Here is a 12,195-nt window from a genome sequence, read left to right as displayed (position 1 = left end):
GGGGAGCTGGCCTGCATTGTGAGGTGGCAGTCAGTCCCCATGATCACAAAGTAGTACTTCTTGGATTCCTGGTGTGAGTTGATGATCATACCATCACCCCGGATCGTCTGGCCACAGAACTCTACCACATTCACTGACAAGGAAACAAACAACTGGGACTAACTACATTATACAGTCAAGTTTTAAGAGTAAGAATACAATATTGGAAAGGTTAAATTTAGCCATTTTTTCACAAATTTTACTTTGTGAAAAATGGGTAAAACTTTGCACACTCTGTGTGTACATTGTTTGTTTTTTTTTAATTTACTGTAAAAATATTTAGGAACTTAATAAATTTTGAGTCAAAAAGAAAGTGAATGGGAACGTTATGGTTGGCAAGTCTGGCAGGCGCAGAGTAGACACTTTGGCAGGTGGACTGGATCATCAGGGGATCAAATTACTGGCCCTCTGATCTGCCTGGTCTCCCTTCTGAATCACTGACAGACCCCAAGTATCTGACAGCATTATGAAAAAGATCTCTAAAGAGAGTGATGTGTTTAATAATCATATTTCCAAAAGCATTCACTCACCAATCCAAATCATTGAATTCATGTGTTCCAATCACTTTCCTGGCCACAGGTGCATAAAACCAAGCATCTAGGGATGCAGACTGCGCAGCCAAGCAGCTGCATCCAACCCTAGTATCACCAAACACAATGCAAAACGTCAAATGTACTGGAGTAAAGCACGCCATGATTCTAGAGCAGTGGAGATGTGTTCTCTGGACTGAGGAATCGTGCTTCTCTGTCCGGCAATCTGATGTCAGAGGTTGGTATCGATGTTATCAATGATGTTATCAATATTTGGATCCACCCACCACTACTGCATACACCTCAGAAAGTATATAGCTGCGCCCCTGGTGTTGTGTTTCCATTGCAATTGAGGACCACCACAGTGTGGGTGGAGTCGATATCCGGTTGTTAAGTGATGACGTAGAATTCCATTTCCGGGTCCAAACTGTCACGTGATCAATATGCCACAATGCTGTTTCCCTGGTTATTTTAACGATCCCACTCGAGGAAAACACACTCACCTGTCATTTTACCGATGAGAAAGAGAAGCGAAAATGGCTGCAGTTGATAAGGTATGTTATAATCATCTTTAACAGTGAGCAGTCATTGGTTATGCCTTTGCTGTTTATTTAGGAACAATTGGATGAGCTGATGGATGAGCTGGGGCTGACCAGACTCCCAGTGGTGAAGCCTTCAGTGGCTTATCACCTTTGCAATAACTACAGGTCAGTTTCAGCTTCTTCCAATATTTCTCTGCACAGTAATATGAATTGCCTCACCACATCTGTTTATCAAAGGATGTACAAGTATGCAGCAATTCAATTCAATTCAATTTTATTTATATAGCGCCAAATCACAACAAACAGTCGCCTCAAGGCGCTTTGTATTGTGGGTAAAGACCCTACAATAATACAGAGAAAACCCAACAGTCAAAACGACCCCCTATGAGCAGCACTTGGCGACAGTGGAAAGGAAAAACTCCCTTTTAACAGGAAGAAACCTCCAGCAGAACCAGGCTCAGGGAGGGGCAGCCATCTGCTGCGACCGGTTGGGCTGAGGGGAGAGAAAGACATGCTGTGGAAGAGAGCCAGAGATTAATATCAATTAATGATTAAATGCAGAGTGGAGTATGAACAAAATAAATAAGGTGAATGAGAAGAAACAGTGCATTATGTGAACCCCCCAGCAGACTAGGCCTATAGCAGCATAACTAAGGGATGGTTCAGGGTCACCTGATCCAGCCCTAACTATAAGCTTTATCATAAAGGAAAGTTTTAAGCCTAATCTTAAAAATAGAGAGGGTGTCTGTCTCCCGAATCCAAGCTGGAAGCTGGTTCCACAGAAGAGGCGCCTGAAAGCTGAAGGCTCTGCCTCCCATTCTGCTCTTAAGTATCCTAGGAACCACAAGTAAGCCAGCACTCTGAGAGCGAAGTGCTCTATTGGGGTGATATGGTACTATGAGGTCTTTGAGATAAGATGGTGCCTGATTATTCAAGACCTTGTATTTGAGGAGAAGAATTTTAAATTCTATTCTAGATTTAACAGGGAGCCAATGAAGACAAGCCAATATGGGAGAAATCTGCTCTCTCTTTCTAGTCCCTGTCAGTACTCTAGCTGCAGCATTTTGGATCAGCTGAAGGCTTTTCAGGGAGCTTTTAGGACAGCCTGATGATAATGAATTACAATAGTCCACCCTAGAAGTAATAAATGCATGAATTAGCTTTTCAGCATCACTCTGAGAAAGGATGTTTCTAATTTTAGAAATATTGCGCAAATGCAAAAAAGCGGTCCTACATATTTGTTTAATATGTGCATTGAAGGACATATCCTGGTCAAAAATGACTCCAAGATTTCTCACAGTGTTACTGGAGGCCAAAGTAATGCTATCCAGAGTAAGTATCTGGTTTGACACCATGTTTCTAAGATTTGTGGGGCCGAGAACAAGAATTTCAGTTTTATCTGAATTTAGAAGCAGGAAATTAGAGGTCATCCAGGCCTTAATGTATTTAAGACATTACTGCAGTTTAACTAATTTATGTGTGTCATCTGGCTTCATAGATAGGTAAAGCTGAGTATCATCTGCATAACAATGAAAATTGATGCAGTGCTTTCTAATAATACTGCCTAAGGGAAGCATGTATAATGTAAATAAAATTGGTCCTAGCACAGAACCCTGTGGAACTCCATAATTAACCTTACTGTCTGAATAAGACTCCCCATTTACATGAACAAATTGGAGTCTATGAGATAAATATGATTCAAACCACTGCAGTGCAGTACCTTTAATACCTATAGCAAGCTCTAATCTCTGTAATAAAATGTTATGGTCAACAGTATCAAAAGCTGCACTGAGGTCCAACAGGACAAGTACAGAGATGAGTCCACTGTCAGAGGCTGTAAGAAGATCATTGGTAACCTTCACTAATGCTGTTTCTGTACTGTGATGAATTCTGAAACCTGACTGAAACTCTTCAAATAAACCGTTCCTCTGCAGATGATCAGTTAGCTGTTTTACAACTACTCTTTCAAGAATCTTTGGGAGAAAAGGAAGGTTGGAGATTGGCCTATAATTAGCTAAGACAGCTGGGTCAAGTGATGGCTTTTTAAGTAGAGGTTTAATTACAGCCACCTTGAAGGTCTGTGGTACATAGCCAACTAATAAAGACTGATTGATCATTTTTAAGATTGAAGCATCAATAATTGGAAAGACTTCTTTGAACAGTCTAGTAGGAATGGGATCTAACAAACATGTTGCTGGTTTGGAGGAAGTAACTATTGAAGTTAACTCTGAAAGATCAACTGGAGCAAAAGAGTCTAAACAAATACCAGCAGTGCTGAAAGCAGCTGAACATGAAGAATAATCTTTGAGATGGTTATGAATAATTTTTTCTCTAATGTCTAAAATTTTATTTGTAAAGAAATCCATGAAGTCACTACTAGTTAAAGTGAAAGGAATACTCGGCTCTACAGAGCTCTGACTCTTTGTCAGCCTGGCTACAGTGCTGAAAAGAAACCTGGGATTGCTCTTATTTTCTTCAATTAATGATGAATAGTAAGATGTCCTAGCTTTACGGAGGGCTTTTTTATAGAGCAACAAACTCTTTTTCCAGGCTAAATGAGCATCTTCTAATTTAGTGAGCCGCCATTCCCTCTCCAGCTTTCGGGTTATCTGCTTTAAGCTGTGCGTTTGTGAATTATACCACGGAGTCAGGCACTTCTGATTTGAAGCTTTCCTTTTCAGAGGAGCCACAGTATCCAAAGTTATACGCAGTGAGGATGTAAAACTATTGCCGAGATAATCGACCTCACTGGGAGCAGAGTTTAGGTAGCTGCTCTGCACTGTGTTGGCACATGGCACTGAAGAGCATAACAATGAAGGAATTAGATCCTTAAACTTAGTTACAGCACTTTCAGAAAGACTTCTACTGTAATAAAACTTATTCCCCACTGCTGTGTAATCCATAAAAGGTAAATGTAAATGTTACTAAGAAATGATCAGACAGGAGGGGGCTTTCAGGGAATACTGTTAAATCTTCAGTTTCTATACCATATGTTAGGACAAGATCCAGAGTATGATTAAAGTGGTGGGTGGGCTCCTTTACATTTTGAGAGAAGCCAATTGAATCTAACAATAGATTAAATGCAGTGTTGAGGCTGTCATTCTCAGCATCTACATGGATGTTAAAATCACCCACTATAATTATTTTATCTGAACTGAGCACTAAATCAGATAAAAAACTCTGAGAAATCAGACAGAAACTCTGAGTAAGGACCAGGTGGACGATAGATAATAACAAATAAAACAGGTTTTTGATTTTCCCAATTAGGATGGACAAGACTAAGAGTCAGGCTTTCAAAAGAATGAAAACTTTGTCTGGGTCTTTGATTAATTAATAAGCTGGAATTGAAGATTGCAGCTAATCCTCCTCCTCGACCTGTGCTTCGAGCACTCTGACAGTTACTGTGACTCGGGGGTGTTGATTCATTAAACTAACATATTCATCCTGGTGTAACCAGGTTTCTGTAAGGCAGAATAAATCAATATGTTGATCAATTATTAAATCATTTACTAATAGGGACTTGGAAGAGAGAGACCTAATGTTTAATAATCCACATTTAATTGTTTTATTTTTTGGTGCAGTTGATGAAGCTGTATTATTTATTGTTTTTGAATTTTTATGCTTAAATAGCTTTTTGCTGATTTTAGCTTTGTTTTTTGGTGGTCTGGGAGCAGGCACCGACTCTATGGGGATGGGGTTTTGGGGGGATGGCAGGAGGAGAGAAGCTGCAGAGAGGCGTGTAAGACTGCAACTCTGCTTCCTGGTCTCAACCCTGGGTAGTCAGAGTTTTAGGGTTAATAAATTTGGCCAGACTTCTAGAAATGAGAGCTGCTCCATCCAAAGTGGGATGGATGCCATCTCTCCTAACAAGACCAGGTTTTCCCCAGAAACTTTGCCAATTATCTATGAAGCCCACGTCGTTTTTTGGACACCACTCAGACAGCCAGCGATTCAAGGAAAACATGCGGCTAAACATGTTGCTCCTGGTCTGATTGGGGAGGGGCCCAGAGAAAACTACAGAGTCCGACATTTTTTTTTTTTTTGCAAAATTACACATCGAGTCAATATTAATTTTAGTGACCTCCGATTGGCATAACCGGGTGTCATTACTGCCGACGTGAATAACGATCTTACCAAATCTACGATTAGCCTTAGCCAGCAGTTTCAAATTTCCATGAATGTTGCCTGCTCTGGCCCCTGGAAGACATTTGACTATGGTCGCCGGTGTCTCTAGCTTCATGTTTCTCAAAACAGAGTTGCCAATAACCAGAGTTTGTTCCTCGGCGGGTGTGTCGCCGAGTGGAGAAAAACGGTTAGAGACGTGAACAAGTTGGTGGTGTACCCGGGGCTTCTGCTTAGGACTAAGCTTCCTCCTCACCGTCACCCAGCCGGCCTGTTTTCCCTGCTGCTCGGGATCTGCTGGGGGGGAGCTAACGGCGGCTAAGCTACCATGGTCCGCACCCGCTACAGGGGCCTGGCTAGATACAGGATTTTCCAGGGTGCGGAGCCGAGTCTCCAATTCAGAAAGCCTGGCCTCCAGAGCTACAAACAGACTACATTTATTACAAGTACCGTTACTGCTAAAGGAGGCCGAGGAGTAACTAAACACAGTTAGTTTGTTCCCTTAATGCAGTTACACTGTCAGCTTATCACACATAGATTTTGGAGGACATGGGCCATCAACTGGACTCGAGGTCTCCAGCTCTGGCCCTCTGGGTTGAGATTTGTGTGGTCAATGATCTCATTCTACGCTCCTCCAGTGGAGCAGTCCAAGGTTGTGGGCATGTGATGGGCCTTGCAGACTCAGGTGGCTAAACCTGTCAGGCTTGGGGAATACTCAGAAGGCTGAAGTCATGGATGCAGCCTGTGACCCAACCAAGGGCCTCTTTGGCCCAGCTTTGGAGAAAATGAGAGAGAAGCACTCAGGGGCATCCTTTCTGCGCAGCTGGAGCAATGGCGTGCATGCACAATCCATCCTTGGGTTATTGCCACTATTTCCCAAGGATACAGGCTGCAATTCACAGTGAAACCACAAAATTCAACGGAAGGTTGACCTAAGTGGAAAATGGAGATTCAGCAAACGTTTTGGAGGATGACATTGCTTCTCTGTTACACAAACAGATGATCAGAGCAGTCCCGAGGAGGCTCAGCAGGGCTTTTATTCCTACTATTTCCTCATTCCAAAGAAAGAGGGGTCATCTCCATCCATCCATCCATCCATCCATCCATCCATCCATTCGCTTCCACTCATCCTGTTCAGGGTCGCGGGGGGGCTGGAGCCTATCCCAGAGGGGTCATCTCTCCAGCCCATTTTGGATCTGCGTGTATTAAATAAACACTTGAGAAAGTACATGTTCAGAATGCTCACACACAAAGCGCTCAGTCGCGTCATTCACCCAGATGATTGGTTTGTTACAATCAGCCTCTCAGATGCATATTTTCACATCGCCGTTTGTCCTCCACACAGGAAATATCTCCGGTTTGCTTATCAGAGCACAGCATACGAGTTGTAAACTATCCCATTTGGGCTGTCCTTAGCCCCAAGGGTGTTCAGCAAATGTGTGGAGGAAACACTGTCTCCGTTAAGGAACAGGAGCATCAGAATATTCTTGTACATAGACGATTATCTAATATGCTCCTGATCACAGGAGCAGGCGATCAGAGACTCCAGTGTGGTGGTAAAACACCTTACGGAGCTCAGCTTCAAAATCAATCTGGAAAAGAGTCTGTCCCTCTTTCAGCTGGGTAAAGTCATGCGTTATTTTGTGTTACCGTGTTGTTATTTTAACTCACCACGGGCTTCAGGGAGAGAGGGAGGCATTGTGACTGTGTCCAAACAGGACTACAAATGTAAGCAGTGCTTTCTACAGTCGTCATTCTCCAGCTTTGAGTTTACCTCGTTTGAGATGAGACACATTAACCCAGTTTTCTGCGCTGTGGTTTACCGGCTCCCCAGATATAACAAGAACTTCTTAAACGACTTATCTGATTTTTTAGTTGGGATTATACCTAATTATGAACATGTTGATATTGTTGGAGATTTTAATATACATGTGTGTTGTCCTGATAAGCCACTGGCAAAGGACTTTTTAAGCCTTCTTGACTCTTTTAACCTGGTACAGTCCATACCCAGCCCTACACATCAGCATGGACACACACTGGACCTGGTTCTTTCCTGCGGTCTGGCTGTGACTAACCTGGAAATCTGTGACTCTGTATTTTCCAATCATCTGACTGTTTTATTCAGTGTTGGTTTGACACGTACTGCAGGTAAAACTCTGTCGAGTTATCTGCTGCTCAGTTTTCTACTGCTTTTCTTCAGCTCTGTGGTCTGTTTGACTTTCTGTCCTCTGATACAGAAGCACTCATTTCTTGGTTCTACTTTTCCTGTCAAACCATCCTGGCCATTAAAAACCAGGCAGCCAATGATTAAACCTGAGCCTTGGTTTAATGACAGAACTCGTGCTGTCAGGAGGGAATGTTACCGAGCTGAATGCAGATAGAAAAAAGATAAACTGCAGGTGACTCTTCAAATTTTAAGACTGCTGGTGCCACTACCAGAGCATGGTTAAAGAGGTAAAAATGGAATATTTTGCAAAAAAACAGCCATAACCCACATGTTTTATTTAATACTATTGACTCTGTGCCTAGTATTTCACGGAATGCCTGTCTGGAAGCTTCTCTTGACATGTGCAGTAATTTTCTGTGTTTTTTTATTGAAAAGGTCGTTTCTACCAGGGCTCTTATCACAGCTCCTATTTCTGACCCCTCTGTTTCAGTCCCTTGCTCTGCTGTTTTCACTCAGTTTGAGTCTGAGTTACTCAGTTTGAGTCTGAGTAGTCTTTTTTATCTAGTATAGGGCAGCCTGTTCTTGCCATTATAAATATCAATCTGTCCTCAGGTGTGGTCCCTGCTACTTTTAAACATGCAGTAGTACAGCCACTGCTTAAGAAAACTGGTCTTGATCCTGCTGTGCTGGCTAATTATCAGCCTGTTCTTTCTAAGGTTTTAGAAAAAATTGTGTTCTGTCAGCTGAAACATTTTTTAGATGACAATAGCACCCTGGAGGTTTTTCAGTCAGGTTTTAAAACCGTTCATAGCACAGAATCTGCTTTAGTAAGGGTTTTTAATGACATTCTTCTTGCATGTGATTCAAGTAACCATGTTGTTTTGTTTTACTTGACCTAACTGCTGCTTTGGATGCAGTAGACCACAACATTTTAATATCTCAAATATACCACTTAGTAGGTACTGTTGGCACTGTTTTTAAATGGTTCAGTTCTTACCTGGCAGAGAGAACTTTTTCTGTGAACATTCTTGATGCTGAATCATCTGCTGTTTCCCTGCCATGTGGCGTCCCACAGGGCTCAATTCTGGGCCCACTGCTTTTCTTGCTGTATTTACTGCCTCTGGGTTCTATCCTCAGAAAACATGGAATCTCATTTCATTGTTATGCTGACAACTGCCAAATTCATTTGCCTTTGAAGCAGAAGGATGTCCATTCCATAAAACATCTCCTGCATGTCTAGGTGATATTAAAGCTTGGTTCGCCTTGAAGTTTTTAATTTTTTTTTTTCATTTTCAACATGTTTATTTCTTTTATGACACAAATTCCATACATATTTGCTCAGTCACATGGTGGTACATAGCAGCACTAGACATCATTATACGAAGCAAAGCTGAGTAAATAAACTTAACTCCACATGGGATCCATCTGGCTATTCAATCATGCACAGAACATCCTAGAGTCCAAATTAAAGTTCAGTCCTGGAACCTCTAGTGGTTTCTTCCATTTTTGTAGAAAAACATCCATCCTACCTTCAGCATAATATCCAAGTTTTATCATAACAGAAATGTCCAGGAGTGTTCCATATAGAAATGGAGGGAGGTTCATGCCCGACCCACTTTCACAAAATAGTTTTCCTTGCCAGCAATAGAAGAGTTTAGATAATTTCTTCATGTTGTATCAAAGAGTCTGGGACCCTTCCAAGCAAACATAGTAGTGGGTCTATGGGCACCTGTTTACTTATTGCTTTACTGATTCAACACATACTGCCCTCCAGAATGTCTGAACAATGCTACATTCCCACAAACAGTGGAATCTTGTTCCAATTTGGGTCTTACATTTGGAACAATTTGGGTAAACTCCACTTTTATACTTACTGTAAATATATGGTGAAATGTAAACATTGTGCAGTATATTAAATTGTAATTCTTTATATCTATTGCATATTGAGACTCTGGAAAGCAGCAGTAACACTCTGTCCCAAACATCACTCTGTATTTCACATTTAAGTAAGTTACGCCAGGATTTCCACAACCATTCTAGTTTATCCAAGGTCAAACTATATCTCAATATAAAATTTTGATATAAAGTGCTTGTGCTCTCTATGGTTCAACAGAAACTTTTCTAACTTCTGAAATATTCAGGGAGCCAGCTTTCTTCAACACATAATCTGTAATCTGAAGATATTTATAGAAATCCTTATTTGACAGGTGATATTCAGACTTCCGGGAATCAAATGTTTTGAAACTTCCATTATCAAACAGATCATATATTCTTTTTATTCCCGATCTTTGCCAACCTGTAAAGTTTAATCCCACGTTTTGTAATGAGAGCTCTGGTCATCTAACATTATCATCTAAAATATTAAATGAGCTACCTTTAAACATTGTTTTCATTTACCCCCATGCCCATATTACATTTTTATTAGGAAGTTGTCTTTAACCACACATGGTAATTCATTTGGGCATCTCCCTAACAAGTTTAATGGGGACAAAGGTTTGCATATTGCTAACGCCAACTCTATCCAAGGACATTGTAACTGTCTGTTAGCCCAGGAGGAGAGGATTCTGGCCTGAATGGCCAATATATAATATTCTATATTTAATAAGCCTCACCCCCCCTGTACCTTTGGCAGTTGAAGAATAGCTAATTTTACTTTAGGCTTCCTGCCAGCCCAGATAAAATCTATTGAATAAAATTTACTGATAACTTTAATATCCTCTGATTTTAATATCACAAACAGCATAGATATGGGATATATAATTTTTGGGAGTGCTGACATCTTAATAAGATTAATTCTACCTAGAAATGATATTGAAGATTCATTCATCTGTTTAGACTGTCTTTAAATTCTTTTATCAAAGAGTTAATATTTTTAGCATACAATTGGTCAATTTTCTGTGTTATTTTGACTAATAGGTATACAAATCTTGCTGGGGCCCAGCGGAAGGGCTTAACATACATAGGTTCAGTGCTGCCTCTCTCACCTAAGGGCATAATCTCTGATTTGTCCAGGTTAATTTTATATCCAGATATTATACTGAACTCTCCAATAGACTCAATCACAGCTGGTAGTGATTTAGTTGGTTCTGTTAATGTTAATAGGATGCTGTCTGCATATAATAGAATTTTGTGTTGCTTTGTACCCACAGTTACTCCTCGAATATGGGGTTTTTGGCTAATGGACATTGCCAAAGGCTCAATAGCCAGAGCAAAGAGGAGAGGGGATAGTGGGACTTCCCTGTGCTGTGCCTCTGTTTAATTTAAAGGCAGCCAACAGGAGACCATTTGTTAAAACTGAGGCAGTTGGAGCTCTATATAAAAGTTTGACCCAAGCCAAATAATTTGGTCCAAATCCAAATCGTTTCATTATCTCAAACATATATTCCCACTCAGTTCAAATGCTTTCTTGGCATCCATAGAAATGATTGCCCCTGGCATCTGATTAACATTCAGACAGTGAATAATATTGAAAAATAATATTGAAGAGTCTTGTGTTATAATATGAATTTCTTCCTGTAATAAAACCCGTCTGATTTGCATCCACAACAAACATCAAAACCTGCTCTAATCTACCAGCCAATATTTTAGATAATATTTTGTTGTCCACCCCAGCAGACCTATTGGCCAGTATGAAGTACATGTTCTGGGTTCTCTGGTGTAATATTTGCCTAGTACATTGATTCTGGGAGTTTCAATTCCTCAAATGATTTGTTAAAACAGCCTGTTTTAAGCATTTCCATATCTATCTCTGGTTTATGTAAATTGCTACAAAATTCTTTAAAACTATCATTAATCTCCTGATTATTTATTTGTCTTTGATTATTTGCATCCAATATGGCTGGAATAAAGGATTTTACTGGAGCCTTCTTTGCTAGCCATGCTAAGATTGGGTTTATTACCCATTTCAAACATTTTTTGCTTAGCAAACATTAAATCCTTTTCTGCTTTCCTAGTTATCAGATAGCATAGTGTGGTTCTGATGGTTTTAAGTTCAGCTAATATTTCTTCTTTTCTTCTCCTCCATCCATCCATCCATCCATCCATTCTCTTCCGCTTATCCGGGGCCGGGGCGCGGGGGCAGGAGCCTAAGCAAAGAAGCCCAGGCTTCCCTCTCCCCAGCCACCTCCTCCAGCTCATCCGGAGGGACCCCAAGGCGTTCCCAGGCCAGCCGAGAGATATAATCCCTCCAGCGTGTCCTGGGTCTACCACGGGGCCTCTTCCCGGTGGGACATGCCTGGAACACCTCACCCATGAGGCGGCCAGGAGGCATCCTAATCAGATGCCCGAGCCACCTCAACTGGCTCCTTTCGATGTGGAGGAGCAGCGGCTCTACTCTGAGCCCCTCCCGGATGGCCGCACTCCTCACCTTATCTCTAAGGGAGAGGCCAGCCACCCTTCGAAGGAAACTCATTTCTGCCGCTTGTATTCGCGATCTTATTCTTTTGGTCACTACCCAAAGCTCGTGGCCATAGGTGAGGGTAGGAACGTAGATCGACCAGTAAATCGAGAGCTTCGCTTTTACACTAAGCTCTCTCTTCACCACGACAGACCGGTGCAGCGTCCGCATCACTGCAGAGGCAGCCCCGATCCGTCTGTCGATCTCCGGCTCCCTTCTCCCATCACTCGTGAACAAGACCCCGAGATACTTGAACTCCTCCACATGGGGTAAGAACTCGTTCCTGAGCCGGAGAGAGCACTCCACCTTTTTCCGGCTGAGGACCATGGCCTCAGACTTAGAGGTGCTGATTCTCATACCGGCCGCTTCACACTCGGCTGCGAACCGTTCCACTGCGAG

At 41.7% G+C, this 12,195-nt stretch overlaps 1 protein-coding gene across 1 annotated transcript in view; it reads right to left on the bottom strand.

Moving 5' to 3' along the window:
* ldlrad2 (low density lipoprotein receptor class A domain containing 2) overlaps window positions 1-12,195 on the bottom strand; it is a 67,094-nt gene that overhangs the window by 33,563 nt on the left and 21,336 nt on the right. The window lies entirely within an intron of this gene.

Source organism: Archocentrus centrarchus, chromosome 5 (genome assembly GCF_007364275.1).
Source record: "Archocentrus centrarchus isolate MPI-CPG fArcCen1 chromosome 5, fArcCen1, whole genome shotgun sequence".
NCBI lineage: Eukaryota > Metazoa > Chordata > Actinopteri > Cichliformes > Cichlidae > Archocentrus > Archocentrus centrarchus.
The sequence above is the reverse complement of the archived record's forward strand: the minus strand, read 5'-3'. Positions and strand labels throughout refer to the sequence as shown.